The sequence below is a fragment of the Ceratotherium simum genome, chromosome 10, assembly GCF_057802395.1.
Source record: "Ceratotherium simum simum isolate JZ-2026a chromosome 10, ASM5780239v1, whole genome shotgun sequence".
Classification (NCBI taxonomy): Eukaryota; Metazoa; Chordata; class Mammalia; order Perissodactyla; family Rhinocerotidae; genus Ceratotherium; species Ceratotherium simum.
Genome location: NC_141909.1, coordinates 39,956,736 through 39,970,696, shown reverse-complemented (window position 1 = coordinate 39,970,696; position 13,961 = coordinate 39,956,736).

The following is a 13,961-nucleotide window of genomic DNA, read 5'->3' as shown; positions in this document are numbered from 1 at the left end:
TTATACTTGCAAGTCTGGAAAACATAAAAGGCTGACAATATCAAGTGCTAGTGAAAAGAGAAGCAATGGAAACACCTATACAGGGCTGCTTGCTGTATGACTTGGTATAATCACTTTAAAAAATAATTGGGTTGGCATTATCCAGGGTGGCATTATCCATATATATATGCCATTTTAACTCATAGTTATATAACCTAGAGAAAGTCTTGCACATGTACCCTAGTAATAGGGATAAAAGAGAAAACCAACTGAAACAACCCAATATCCATGAACAGAAGAATGAAATAAATTACACAACATTAATTGATCCTACAAAATATAGTTCTACAAATACAGTCTAGAATAGCGGTAAAAATGAATTAATCTCAGTTATATGCAACATCAGTTAATGATATCATTATTATAAGGTTGAGGGAAAAAAGAAAGTTGTGGAAAAAGTATAAGACAATTGCATTTATACAAATTTTTTAAGGCAAGCAAAATGACACAGTATATTATTTTGGGATGCAAACATATATAGCAAGACTATGAAGAAAAGCAAAGGGATGCTGTATGAAGAATTTGAAAGGAAGGTTTCCTGTGAAAAGGAAGAAAAGAGGATGAGCTCAAAGGGAAGTTCAAGAGAATAGCATTTGTCTTTTTTTAAATGGGGTCAATACATGGATGTTTCTTTTATCTTTTTATTACACAACTAAAATATTTATTGAATACTTTGTATCTTCCACAAAACAATAAAAACTATGCTTAATATTATTTCTTTTTTGCTTAGAATTTAAAAAAGAATGTTATTAATTTGTTATAAAGCATGTGATCTTTTAGTGCCAGCCCATGTGTATACTAATGCTCTTAGACTCACATAGGCAACGTATGTAAATCTATGTTACTTTGTAGAATGTAAACTGAAAAAGTAGTAGTTTGTGGATTTGATTCAATTATGGTGAACACTTAAGTCCTTTTTATTCTGGGATGCACTTACATAATTTATTAGTTTATTTTAAATACATAACCACCAGTACAATCATTTTAAAGAACACTGAATGTTCAATTTTCGTAGAGCTTTGAATTATGTTATGACAAAGGAAAAGTATGATCTTTAAAAATGAGTTGAAAATTATCTTCTTCCTTTGTGGATTATAAAATAAAGATATTTAAAATTTCTTCAGGACTAGATTAATACATCCATTTAACATATGTAAAAGGAACTCATAAGAAATTCTTCCCATTACCTACATTTTCAATTATTTCATTTCTAAGCAAATGATAAGATTTGAATTACATATAACTACTGTAACACAAAAATGATTTTGCATAAAGAGATGATTATTATCTATTTTTTAACTAGATGTGATTTTCTGCATAACTTCCAACTAAAAATGATACAGAAATGCGGCAAATGTAATGAGAGGCAGGGCTACATGGAAAATGTTTGATTTCTTCCAGCTAAACTTGAATTTCAAAGGGAGAATACCTTTAACTTTCAATCACATCAAAGTTATATCTTAAAAGAAAGAAAACTTGAAAAGCAATATCATAATTGTGTTATAAATTAATAAAACTTTCAAAGTCACCAACATGATATTTAAAATCTTCCTGAATTTATGACAAATACTAAACTTTATATCTGATACCCTCCTTATTCATTTTATTTCATCTGCCAAACCCTCAAACACAAAAATCAATATGAGTTACAATTTACAACTTATGCAAAAATGTATAACAAATAAATAGAGAATATTGGTACTGGCAGTTTACCTAATGAGAAGCTGCTTCAAATGTGCAAACTCGGCAAGTGACTTGTAAAGTGTCATTGGACATTAAAAGTAACAACATTTCATGAAAAGTTACAGTAACCGGAGACTGAAAATGTCTTTACTCAATTCAAATTCCTAAACCTTTGCCTATTTGACAAGATGATATAAATACAGAAGCCAAAAATAGGCACAAATTATGCTACAACATCTGATATTTTTCAAGAGAAAATTTGGGAGAAAGATAAAGTTGGAATACTGTTTATAATGTGATTCTGAGGCTGCTGTGTAAATTGCTATGATTTATTTTTACAAAAACCTCCAATTTAGTCTTTATTTTATACCTTTCTAATTCTGCTTGGGTAGTGAAACAAAAGTGATAGGCTTAGTTTTGATTCTACAGTGAAAAGTATATAGGACTATTATAAAAATATAAACTAGATTATCCTGTGTTACTCCCTTCAGTTTGAGCTTCAAATCATTATAATTATTTCATTTACATTAACCAGTTTATTCTTCTGTAACTAAAAGGGAGAATTTTTGCTTAACCTCCATCTTGACAATTACATTTTAAAATGATTTAAGGACTCTCAGTGATGAAAAATTAGACTTTTATAATCATAAAGATAGTATGATTGTCACTAACCTGAATATATAAAAAGGCTGAGAGTAACTCCTTTGGGTAGTTAAACCAACACCTGTATTAGTTAATGTAAATTGTCACACTCTCATCTTCACTTCCATTTTGATAAGTTTATTTGCTTGGTTTTTAGAGCAAATGAAGCCAATAGTTAAGTAGATAGCTATTACAAAGGATGTCAACTTACTAGATAATCTTACGATCGAGATCTGTGGATATTCTGCTCAGCCTAAAATAATGGAAACCATTTGTATTCACTTAATGCATTAGCTAAATTATAAGAAGTTTCTTAAAATGAATAGTAGGGGAAATGTGAGAACACATATCTGAGTTTAGGATACAGACTCAAGAAAAGAAAAGCTTGGGGCCGGCGCCACGGCTTAGCAGTTAAGTGCCCGCGCTCCGCTGCTGGTGGCCCGGGTTCGGATCCCAGGCACGCACCGACGCACGCTTCTCCGGCCATGCTGAGGCCGCGTCCCACATACGGCAACTAGAAGGATGTGCAGCTATGACATACAACTATCTACTGGGGCTTTGGGGGAAAAAATAATAAATTAAAAAAAAAGAAAAGAAAAGCTTGATTAAAAAAAACACACATATATATATGAGTAAATTTTAGAAATCATAAGCCACATAGCATTTAACCAATTATATAAATAAGTTGGTGGTTCAAATTTGAAGGTCTAGGACAAGAGTGGTAATTTATATGAAATTTGTATATCACACTATTTTCGTGGAGCTCCTATTTCATTATATCCAAAGCACAAATGTGTCTTTTTTTTTGCATGTCATAACTATAGGGACTTTTTTATTATTTAAGTTTTTAGAAACTTCTATTTAAGTTTTAATATATCATTTTACATATCTTGTTAGAATTTTATTTCCCGCAGGAGTTTTATGTGTTCCTTCCAACATAGCGGAGTTTCCGCTTATTGAACCATTTGACCATTGTCCCAGTAGATTTGGGGGATTTGCAGACCTTTAAATGACTACCAACACTGGAGCCTTGAACAAATCTGCTCACTAAAGATTTTACAACCTCTTCATGAATGAAATAAAGTTGAAAAAACCCTAACTTCAGAGTATTTTTCTTTGCCCTTTGCGATTTCTTTTCGTATGATTATTTAGTAATGTGAATATTTTTCCTATAAATTTTGCAATATTTTTAAGTATGCAATTGGTGTCTCATAAAACCTTAAACAATACAAAGCACATTACATGAAAACTGAGTGTTTTTCTAGTTTATTTTTCCTTGCTCCAACACTCACTATCATGCCTTTCCTCAGTGGCATTAAGATATTTAAGTTTAGCATTTATTTTCTAGAAACTTTCAGTACACATAAGCATTTTTCCCTCTATAAATTTTGATTTAAGTAATTCAAGATAAATACAGAAATTTTTTCCTACCTCTCACCATTTCCTTTTTCTTTGAATAACATTAGTAGCCTAGTGTGTGTGATTTCATAATTTTCCGTGTTTATAAAAAATAATGATATATGCATTTTGTACTTATTTGCTTTTAAAAAATATAAAATCACATTACACATAATACTTTGAAACTTAGTATTTTGTATTTAAAATGTACATTGCACACAAACCCCCAGGTAAGGCTCTAACTCATTCATTTAGACAACTGCAGAATATTCCAGTGTAGTTATACCATTCTTTATCCATTCATCCTTCTACAACAAATATTCATATTGTTTTCAAGCTTTTATCCTAAAGTGAAATCATTGCTGTATAGCCTTGACCATAGACTTGTTATTTTATTTCCACATGGTAAAATTCCAAAAGAGGGATTACTTTACTTTTGCTTTAATTCTACTGGATTTTGCCAAATTTTGAGTTGTTTTCACAGCTTTAGCAGATTTTATTAAAACATACATACAAGTTTATGTTAATTCTGAGATAGTCTATATTTTTATTGTTTAAATGTTCTTATCCAGAAACATGGACAGTCTCTCCATGTGTCCAGTGGTTTTTGTGCCTACATGTCTGGAGTAAGATTTTATAGTTAATTTCAATAGAATATGTACCTTTTGTTAAATTTATATTTGAGTTTCTATTGTTAATAGGATTTCATGTTTTTCTTTTTATTTCTACCTGGTTACTACCATTCCAGAGAAAACTCAGTATTTTTATCCATCAAGTTGCTATTCTTCACCTCACCACAAACAATATAGGACCTTGTATTTTCACTTGTTTGATGAATTTTTCTTTGCCAGTCTGCTAGGAAAATATTTTGTCGTTTACATTTCTTTTAATAACCTGAAGGATAGCTACATCCTCATTTGTTTATCAAAGAATCTCTTTCTGTAGAATCATCTTATACTCTCTCTAAGTTACCGATGTTTGCTTCTCCGTGACTCCCCGTTGCCTAGGACCCAATTACCTTCTCATTTCTTTTTTCTAAAAAAGGACAAAACACTCTTGGTGCAGGTTTGGAATAGAGCTGGACTCCAATTTTGACGTTTGACTGCTGACAGCTTTCAGGCCCCACCCTGACCACTTTCCCTTTTGCCCCACATCAGGGAAAGCAGATAAGAAAGCCCGAGCACTACTTCTCTTGACATGAATATTGGCTTGCACGTGAAGCCTGATCCAGTCCCAACCCCTAAACACAAATAAAGCCAGAGACACCGACCACCCTCTGCTCCTCCTGCTTTCCTCTACGTGGAGCCTGAGCTCTTCTCCTTGCAGAATCTGAATCGTTTTGCTGTTTACCATATGAGTAATATACTTTTATTTCTGATCCATTGGTACCTGTACATCATTTATCCCAACATCCATAATTTCCCGGGGAGGGGAACAGCTGCCCAGCCTCCAGCAGGGAATGTTAAGAGTCCAAATTAAACAATGTTTGTCTTAGTCCAACTGGGCTGTTATAACAAAATACCACAGACTGGGTGGCTTGTAAACAACAGAAATTTATTTCTCACAATTCTGGAACCTGTAATTTCAAGATCAGAGTGGCAGTTCGGTCAAGTGAGGGCCTCTTCTGGGGTCCAGACTTCTTGTATCCCCACGTGATGGAAGGGGGCAAGGGATCTCTCTGGGGTCTCTTTTACTTTACTAAAAGTATTAATCCCATTCATGAAGGCTCCTCCCTCATGACCTAATCACCTCCCTAAAGCCCTCCCAATACCATTACATTGAATACTATGGCTTTTGGAGGAACAGAAACATTCAGATCATAGCAATGTTCTATGTAATGAAGTCTTTACTCTTGTTGCCTAGGACAAGCCCTTACTTTTATTCAGGGTTCTATACACAAAAGAGGACCATGTACTCAAATGTAAAACCTTACCACCCAAGAATATCAGGAATGCTAACAAATAGTAGCTTAAAATATTGTTACACTATTCTACTGAAGTAGTTTTGCCACTTTTTATCTGTAGTTCAGTTTTCAATGTCTTCAAACATCAAAAATTCACAGCTTTGTTCTTATTAAAATAATGATAGATTTGACATTTTACTCCCAAATTTATATATTTTAACTCATTTAATACTCACAATAAATGGTACAATAATAATGTTATTAGAATGATTTTACAGATAGATAAATTGAGGCACCAGATATGGCCAGTTATTAAAGACAGACCTGGTATCTCAGCCCAGGCAGTTTAAAATCCACACTTAAACACAACTGGATAAAAACTGATAGGAATCTCGTGTTTGACATTAAAATGTACTGTCTTCTCACCAACTTTTGATAGTCTCATAAATATCATCAAACTGTGTGATAACTAGTATAATGTACATAAGAAAATGATAAAGTGGAAATACCAAGAGCCAATGTGTGCCCCTTGAAACAAATCCAAAGAAAGACAATAAACAAAATAAAATAAATAAAAAACAAGTAAGCAGCAAAAAGAGAACATTTTTTGAAAATTCAGTTGCTCCTACATCTTAATGAGATCTAACTATCTATTGAAAGTGTAGTCTAGATGTTTCATTCATTTTGAGGCACTAAATCATACAATCAAATTAAAATAAATGTATCATGTCCAAATTTAAATGACTAAAATCAAAAAAAGAATACTTTCCCTTCTCTTTCTGGGTACCCATGATTAAACTTCCTGGATTTGCAGAAGAGGTATTTGTAATTGCCAAAAATTTAGCTAAAATTTGAATAATCATCTATTTCTCAGAGGTAAAGAAAAAAAAAATCAAATAGGTCTACATTATTTGCCCTCCGGTAACATCTGCAAGACTCGTTCTGCAGTTAATGACCTTTCATCTCTATAAATAATGCCAATATTTGATAGTTTCATTAATCAAAGGCAAAATCTTGACCACAAATTTTAGAAATGTCAAAATGCAAGTGGCATGTAGTTTTGGTGATGAATGGAATAATTTCTCCATGACTACAAATTGAAATGAAAGCTGATAGAATATTAAAGCGTTAGGCTTTAAATATATTTGAGAGATCAGTTTACAGCTAATAAAGTTGAAATTCAAATAATTTAAGTGGTGAATGTTTAATCACACAGATGGTGATTGTCAGAATAAGGACTACAATACTGGTCTCTATATCAGGTATTAAAGCCTGTCTAACATTAATGAAGCACAGGCTAAGTGTCAGGATTTGCACCCAGAATTAGGAGTAGGAAGTGATAAGAGAACCTATCTCCCTTTGCACTATACAATGCTTTTGGAAGATTTGGATGATTGGAGAAATAATTATCAGTTGATTGACTGTTTTTCTTATGAAATCAAAGTAACAGAATGACCAATTAAAAAACAAGATCAGATCTGTGGCTGGCCACAGACCAAGATTCTGTTTCTATTTTTTGTTAAAAGAACTTGATCCTCTCCTGATTTCGGTTGATGGTCCTGTGGTACCACTTGAAAGATTATAATTAGGGAGGAGCCAAGGTAGTGCAGTTAAAGAAGATAAAATAATGGAAGTTGCATTCAACATTGTTCATCATTTCAAATTCTGTACATTTTTCCCTTAACTATCGCCCAGCTAGGTTGGACAATGTCTCAAAATGTCAGATGGTCTGAGTTAATTCTAAGGATCATAGGCAACCACCTCTTATTTCACTTATCTTGAAAAAATTTGAAATTTTAGTCAACAACATGTCACTGTGCATTACTGTGCATATGTAATTTTCATTATAAATATTCATTAATTAGAAAAATGCTTAGTATCAAACATAGGAAATAGCAAAAAGAATTAAGAATCCTTTGTCAATTGTAGGAGAGTCTTGTGAAAAAAAATGACCTCCAGCATAGTCCTCTATATTTGCAGTGGAAACATTTAACATAAGCACTAGGCAGTTGACAGTTTTTAATTTATTCTGATTCAAGGTAGATTTGACCTAAAATTTGTCTTTATATGAGGAGGTGATGAGATATAGTGGGAGAAATACATAAGGATTCAGGACACCTGGGTAATCAGACTGCTATATTTAGTTGAGTAAATGTGGGGCAGCCATTATCACCTCTCTATTGCTATGTTCTTTCTCTTGTAAAATTGAAGTTCTTTGGACATGTAATCTTTCAAGCCTCTCTTTCAATATTTTCGTAGAAAATTGTACAGTTCCTCTTTTTCCAGAACATTCATTTATCATGTGTATTTAAATTCCAAATTATGAAACTGCAAATTCTTCAAAATTAAAAGGCAAATTGATTTTGCATCATTACCAAAGAGAGGAGCAGAAGTTCTACCCTTCCTGTTGGTTGTAGCAGAATAGGCAGGTAAAACTATGAAGAACCATTTGGTGTTTAACTGCAAGTTGGATTTAACTTTCTTGACATGATTAAGTTGCCAATAACCTAGCACTAGGGTACTTACTGGATCCCAGAGCTCAAAATGTTTCCATAGGCTGCCCATCTGTTGCTTAATTTTAATGATGCTTATGTATTTGAATAGATAATAATAAGCTCTTCTGTTGAAAGTGAAAGCAGGTCCTGCACTTTCGGTTTGAGTAAAGTAAATTTAAAGTTAGTAGAATATGTGCTATATAAGAAACCATGTTGACGTCTGCTTGTCCTCAGTCATTCATTGTCGTGTAACACCTTTTATGAAAGTAAATCAATAGTTTAAAAATAGCAGTTTCAATTTATTTTAAAATTTGAAATTCAAATAGTGACTTGAGGACAATTTTTAAGTTACTATAAAATTTGTGGTAAAAAATTAATGCTCCCTCTGTACAACTGAGGGGTCATGTGTTTATAAAGCCAGTGTATATCATCAGTGAAACACGGCAACTACATACATCTAAAACACCGAAATAGAATGAAATGAAATATTAATTATCCTCAATGTTTAAAAGAAAGAAATGACCGTGCTCCAATTTTCTCATAGGGAACTTAAATTTTGACTAGCTCATTAATTTGCACTGCAGATAAACTTGTTGAGCATCAACTGAGAGCGAGGCGAGTCAGCTGGGCAGCCGCTTGGGATATCTGAACTAAGAAGTAATTGGAATAACATACTTATTCCAGTATGTTAGCTAATTCAGCTCTTTACATGGGGTGCTTTACATAAACTGTGAAATCAAAATTGTAACTTACTCCCACATAGTATACACCACAGATAGTGAGAAGAGGGGGTAGGGAAGCACCCCTCACTGGCACAGAAGTCATCAACACTGAGGAAATGTTGGAAGTTATTTGAAAAATGTAGAATATGAAGAAACAGCAAATTATTAGCAATTATGCTCATGTCTATTCATGAATTATGGTCAGCAAAATTCATCCTAAAAATTTTCATATAAAAAATTAAATAGGTAACAAATAAGGCCCTTTGGATATTAAAAAACTACAAGATATTTCTTAAATTATAGGTAGGAAATTGGCTCATAGAGTAGTCTTAATCTTCAAGAGATTGCAAGACAACTAAGATTTTACCCATCTCCTCTTTTGGCCAATTTATGCAATTTCTCAACATGTTTGCGTTTATGTTGAGAGTAAGTACAAAGACTAGAATTTGTGTAATAATAAAATGAAATTTGAATACTCATCATTATGTTGCTTAAAAGCCATTAATATGTGTGCATATGTATAACATGTAAACACACATGCATGATTTTAAACTTTTTGTATCAACGGAGTTTAGCTTTAACAAATGATGACTTGAACAAATGATGACTTGAACAAATTAGGTTCTTACCTAAGTTACTGGTAAGGTTAGATTTCTAGGCAGTGAGACATAAAGCCGAAAAAACAAATTTCAACAGAAACAGGAATTTAGGAAATGAGGGTGGATTTTTCAGCATATCATGGTCAGAATGAAAGGAAACTGGATACTAAGCTTTAGAAAGCAGGCTTTAGAAATGGATATGGAATTTTGAGAGAAACATTCTAAAAAAAGTAAAAGCACCGAACAGATAACATATAAGGAAATATGAAGCCTATAGCTGGACACAACTCTAAATGACAATATTACCAGGAGCAACCTCAGGAAGCTGCTGAATTAAACAGGGGGCAAGGAAAAACTGAACAAACTGGATTACTGGTTTCATCTCCAACATGTGAAGAGCTTGGAATATGTCACTCCCATACATACAACAAACAAAAGCTGGACAAACTGAAAAAAATAATGACTTATTTTAGACCCATTGGAGAATGGAGGTCAGAGGGTAAATGTTTATTCTGAGATCTGGAGAGACAGATGCAGCCAGGGGAACACAGCCAAGATCTGCTTAGCTGGAGCAGAAGCCACTGGAGACATCAACTGGTACGAACACATAAAAGGTAATTTTTGATGAGGCTGGAGGCTGAGTTTAGACTAGCAGAAGAAATCTTGAAAAGGCCAGAGTTGAAATACTTTAAGAAGAGCAAAGATAAGAATTATATAAAATACTTCATTAGAAACCATGCAAGCAAGATGAGTAGACTGGAACAGCTGAACATCCACATGCAAAAAAATGAATCTAGACACAGCCCTTACATCCGTCCCCAAAATTAACTCAAAATGGATCATAGACCTAAACGTAAAATGAAAAACTTTAAAACTCCTAGAAGTTAACATAAGAAAATACACAGATGACCTTTTTGTTTGTTTGCTTTGGTGAGGAAGATGAGCCCTGAGCTAACAGCTGTTGCCAATCCTTCTCTTTTTGCCTGAGGAAGACTGGCTTTGAGCTAACATCTGTGACAATCTTCCTCTATTTTGCCTGTGGGTGGCTGCCACAGCACGGCCACTGATGAGTGGTGTAGGTCCATGCCCGGGATCTAAACCCACGAATGCTAGGCAGCAGAAGTGGAGCGTGCTGAACTTAACCACTATGCCACTGGACCAGCACCCATAGATGACCTTGAATAGTGTAATGACTTTATGATACAAACACACCAAATGCAAAATTCATGAAACAAATGATAGATAAGCTAGACTTGATTAAAATTAAAAACTTCTGCTCTACAAAAGACAATGTCAAAACAAAGAGAAGATAAGCCACAGACTGGGAGAAGATATTTGCAAAAGACAGATCTGATAAAGAAATTTTATCGAAAATATACAAAGAACTATTCAACAATAATAAAATAAACAACCTGATTAAAAAATGGGCGAAAGACCTTAACAGACACCTCACCAAAGAAGGTATAAGGATGATAAATAAACATATGAAAAGATGCTCCACATCATATGTCATCAGGGAAATGCAAATTAAAAAAATGACATACCACTGCACATCTGCTAGAATGGCCAAAATAATTTTGGAATTTTTAAAAATTTATTTAAACTAAAAAGAAAAAAGGAAAACCAGTTTACCCATTTCTCCCACCTCCTGCATCTGGCAAGCACCAATCTGTTCTCTGGATCCATGAGTCTATTTTTACTTATATTTTTGGATTCCACATACAGTGAGATCATATAGCATTTGCCTTTCTCTGACTTGTTTTCACTTAGAATAATGCCCTCAAGTCCATCCATGTCACAAAGGGCAAAATTTCATTCTTTTTTATGGCTGAATAATGTTCCATTGTATATGTATGTATACACTACAATTTCTTTATCCATTAATCCATTGATGGACACTCAGGTGTTTCCATATCTAGGCTATTGTAAATGATGTTGCAATAAACATGGAGGTGCATACATCTTTTTGAGTTAGAGTTTTCATTTTCTTTGGATAAATATCCAGAAGTGGAATTGCTGGATCACATAGTAGTCCTATTTTTAATTCTTTGAGGAAACTCCATACTGTTTTCCACAGTGGCTATACTAATTTTCATTCCCACAACAGTGCACAAGGCTTGCCTTTTCTCCACATCCTCGCCAACACTTATTTCTAGTCTTTTTTATAATAGCCATTCTAACAGGCTTGATATGATATCCCATTGTGATTTTGATTTCACGTCCCTGATGATTAATGACGTAGAGCATCTTTTCATGTGCTGTTTGGCCATCTGTATGTCTTCTTTGGAAAACGTCTATTCAGATCTTCTGCCCATTTTTCAATCGGACTGTTTGGTTTTTTGCTGTTGCATTGTATGATTTCTTTATATATTTTGGATATTAACCCCTTATCAGATATATGATTTGCAAATATTTTCTCCCATTCAGTAGGTTGCCTTTTCATTTTGTTGATAGTTTCTTTTGCTGTGCAGAAGCTTTTTAGTTTCATGTAGTCCCACTTATTTATTTTTGCTTTTGTTGCTTTTGCTTTTGCTGTCAGATTCAAAAAATCATCACCAAGATCTATGGCAAGGAGCCTATGCTTTCTTCTAGGAGTTTTATTGTTTCAGGTCTTGTGTTCAAGTCTTTAATCCAAAATAATTTTGGAAATTGATAAACTTGTGTCCCATGGGGGTACACATCAACATTTCTAAAACTACTATGCAAGTATACTAGAAATGAAAAAATAAATAAATGGATGGCAGATGGTGGGAGCAGATTCAACACTGTTGGAGTGGGAGATAAGCAAAGGGAGCAGGCCAGAATGATCCAGATGGTAATGGATTAGACTTGGACATATCAGTATGAACTAGTTAGTTAGTAAGTGAGTTAGTTTAGTTTAACATGGATACAAAGTTTTATTACGTATAGAAATATTTATAAATATTTATATATATTTATATATTTATAAATATTTGTGTATATACACTGGTTAGTATGCACACATATATTCTCTTGCTGTCCGCTGAGAAGGCCTAGAAGTACAACACCCTGCTAGTACCTAGCACACCTAGAACCCAGATGTGTCTTTTTAACACCATTCTCCAATAACAGGAAGTGGAACTCCTTGGAGAAGTGGCTGATTCTAGGTCTAGGGCAGGAAACAAGATGAGCCTGGAGCATCTTATTGCACCAGAAAGTAAGGAAGGGCTAAACACATACACACACACATGCACGCACACACACTGTGAAGGGGGCCTGTCAAAGGGACATAGGAATCAACTAAAAGAGCTCCCAGTGGCCAAAGCTGGAACAATTTGAGCAAAAAAGTAAGTAGTGTTGGGTTATAATCCCAAGTATGAAATAAATATCCATGAGACTATACTAATAATAATTAAATGATTGAGTAAATAAACAAGGGGAATAAACAAATCTCCCATGCAGAAGAATGTCACACAATTTATGTAGATACTCCATCCTAAGGAGGTAGAGACTAAACCCCCACTACTGAACTGTGGCCTGTGCATAGTGACTTCCTTTCAAAGACTGCAATATGGAAAGGACAAAAAATGCAACTTTACAGTGGAGAACTTGACAAACACTACCTAAGACAAGTGATTACGGTCAACACTGATAGAGATAAGTCATATCGATAGCATGTACCGTTTATCTGTGTGTTTATGCACCGTTTATGCTGTGGTGAAAATGGCACTTTGCAAAAGCACATAACCCAAGTCTAATCATGACAAACACCTCAGAACAACCCAAATTGAAGGACATTCTGCAAAATACCTGATTAGTATTCCTCAAAACTGTCAAAGTCATCAAAAACAAGGAAAGTGTGAGAAACCGTCACAGCCAAGAGTAGCCTAAGGGCACGTGGTGATGACAAGACACTCTCCTTGACCTAGCTCTGGTCAGGCTCCTCTAAGCCCTCCATGCCTCAACCTTGGTTACTGTCCATGTCACGCCTGCATTGCCCAGTTACAGAAAGAATCTTGATAAGTCAGTTAGAGGCAACCCTCACCCTCAGTACCTGATTATCCTCAATATCTGATCTAATTTCTCATCCTCCACCAACCCCCAGGTGATATCTGATCACCCTGGCCTGCCCTTAGCAAGAATCCTGTAAAGTCTGTTTAACCAGAATCCACTCTCACTCCTGATTTTTCCTTATAGGAATTTTCCATGCACTGACTTCCACCTTGCTCCTTGGCTATAACTCCCCACTTGCCACGCTGTATTCAGAATTGAGCCCAGTTCTACACTGAGGTCTCTTTTCCCCTATGGCAATAGTTCCTGAATAAAATCAGTTTTTCCCGTTTTTAACTACTGCCTGGCTCAGGTTTTTCTTTGACAATAATTAAATGTAATGTGGTAAGCTAGAAGGGATCCTGGAACAGAAAAGGGACATTTGGTGAAAACCAAGGAAATCTGAATAAAGCATGAACTTTAGTTAATAATAATGTATAAATATTGGTTTCTTAATTGTGACAAATAC